Genomic DNA, 2581 nt, shown 5'->3' with positions numbered 1-2581 from the left:
GTGGGGCTGATGAAATAGCTCCTGGTGGTTGTGAAATACCGCGACTAAAAATAGATCATGCGCAGTCTACAAGAACGTTACGCTATGACAGTCATTTCCTTACTAAATGTAGGTAAGTAAACGAGTTATATTTGTATCAATATTATTTTGAACCTATTAAAAAACTATTTTTTATAAATTAAAATGTTAAGTACGTATCTATTTACAAACATTTCTTTTATCTGTCATGATGGTAATTATCTCTCCGTCTAGGGCCGAGGACCTGACCCTCAATGTCTGCGATTCAAGCCCTAAATCGTGTATACGAGTCAGCTCCGTATACTTCCGGGAGATATTATTTATTTCTATTTATAACGTGATGATGTCATTCTAAAAAAAGAACGATAATGTTATTCTAAAAATAGAATCCAATATGGCGCCGCGCATGCGCAGTCGTGGCCCTAAACCGGCCCCTATACTACTTTTATGAATTTTTAAAGTGATATATTTAAATGTAAGAAAATACATTACTTTCCATATCCGCTTTGTCATAAACTCCGCTTGCGCCCCTTCTTTCAAATTTCACGATTTCATAAGTCTCCTTTCTTTGAACTTGTCTGAAATAAATTCTATCATAGAATTATTATTATACTTATCTGATTTCCACATATTTACTCGATGAGTCTAAGCAAATTATAAAGGACAGACATCTTTTCGATTTCATTTATAAGCCAGTTTAAGAAATGTTGATGGAGATGACAAAGGATTTATTTAATGATGATGCTAAAATGATTTGAGTCTGACATTACTGCAAATCTTAAACGCAGTAGTGGAGACGATAGACGATTATATAGTGTTAGTGTATACAAAATACACAACTATATTCGGCTTAATATACCTTCATCAGGGACTTATTACACTAATACACACAGTATACAGCACACAATTTCTTTATGTGTGTATTGCATAGTACCGAAAGTTGAGCTGACAATCAGTCGAAAGAAAGAACACACATTTTTACTTAATAAAAGATAATGTTGGCGGTCATAGGTACTCTATTTTAAAGCAGCCATATAAATTACATGTACATGTACACGTAATGTTTCAGTATTGACAACATAGTTTTATTGGAAACCTTATAGAACGCCTTTAACAATAATATTTTATATGCTGTAAGCTCAGAACTGCTAAAGCTTTAAATGCCAGCTACTATTTAAGCAAGTTTGGTTCCGCCATCAAATTGCACTTTACCTATGTGGATTACGTTAGATGCTTTGCAGTTATTAGTTAATCTGTCTTTAAAAGGTGTTTACGTTTTTGCCAGTGTATAAACGTAGAATGCATTGGTTGAACTCAAGACAGCAAAGGTTCTTTATCTTGTTGTGCCACATGGGCCAGACAGTAAAGTACATGTCTTTACGCATGTTTATTTAAGTATAGATAGATTTGTTTACTGAACAATACTTTCTAAATTCCTTACAAGACAACGTTTTAGCCCATGGACATGAAAATTTAAACTTGATATGTTGGTCAGATGGTATAAAAATAACAAAGCAAGGAAATGATAAGTCTACCTATGTAGTCAAAAATGTACTCGCACACATGTGATGATAAAGTATTTTTTGAGTAAAAATAAACCGGATATTTATTAATCAATATACAAGCCATTGCAATCACGTTAAAGTTCCGTGTGTTTGTTTAAAATTCTGATCATCTTTTAATAAGCGAAGCATTTCACTCATAAACGTTCTGGAACTTCAAACTAAGTGGAATAAAACGTTTTAAAACGTTTATTGAAATAAACTTACACAGTCGGTATTATAGTTTTCACTTTACTTTGGCTAGATGTTGTCCTGGCTAAGCCTACAAAAATTATAGGGTTCAGTAGTATGCAACACTAAGAGTAAGAATGGCAAAAGGTCATAATTATTTGAAATATTTATTTTGAAAATATTTTATTTAATTTAATTTCAAATTATTAAATGCAATGTTGTTACATAACTTATACAGTTATATGAATATCTTGGCATAGAAATGTAAAATGGTTCTCAGAACTTTCAAACAACATTAACCATTTATTAAAATCCTATATAACTCGCAGCAATACATACCGTTTTTATTGTGAAGTTTATATGCGCATATCCCTACTGCAATACTTATTGTTAATCCTTGTATAGCAATTAAACACACAATTGCAATGTCATAAAACGAGTTGTCTGCAAGAGAAACCGTAATACATCCTTACACTATTTACGGCTAACGTAGGTCTGATATAGTAAGGGCACGGACAATTATATAACTATGATAACATATAAATCATGTATGTATTAGATAAATAATTGTAATGAATAATGAATGAGTGTGTGAAGTTTCTACACTTAGTTACCAAATGATAAAAGATGTGTTACCTCTGAAAAAATCAAAATAGGTAACAAATTACATTTGTTCTCCTGGAATTCATGTTTTTTTTTCTAAAACATTCGCAATTATCAATTTTACAATTAAGACATTAAAGAAACGTTCATATAAGAATTACCTATGACAAAAATACTGATCGTCTGATTTAAAGTCCGCCCACCATATCTTGACACGGTACATGTGT

The 2581-nt window shown here is 31.8% G+C and overlaps 1 long non-coding RNA gene across 1 annotated transcript; it reads right to left on the bottom strand.

The window, feature by feature from the left end:
- Positions 1-504: 504 nt before the first annotated feature.
- On the bottom strand, positions 505-2197 carry LOC132722083 (uncharacterized). Its single transcript, XR_009624571.1, has 3 exons — positions 2091-2197; positions 1788-1842; positions 505-596 (listed from the first exon to the last, which is right to left on the bottom strand). It is a non-coding gene; the product is annotated as an uncharacterized LOC132722083 (long non-coding RNA).
- Positions 2198-2581: the final 384 nt, after the last annotated feature.

The sequence above is a fragment of the Ruditapes philippinarum genome, unplaced genomic scaffold, assembly GCF_026571515.1.
Source record: "Ruditapes philippinarum isolate M1 unplaced genomic scaffold, ASM2657151v2 ctg26241_1_1_1_1, whole genome shotgun sequence".
Taxonomy (NCBI): Eukaryota; Metazoa; Mollusca; class Bivalvia; order Venerida; family Veneridae; genus Ruditapes; species Ruditapes philippinarum.
The sequence above is the reverse complement of the archived record's forward strand: the minus strand, read 5'-3'. Positions and strand labels throughout refer to the sequence as shown.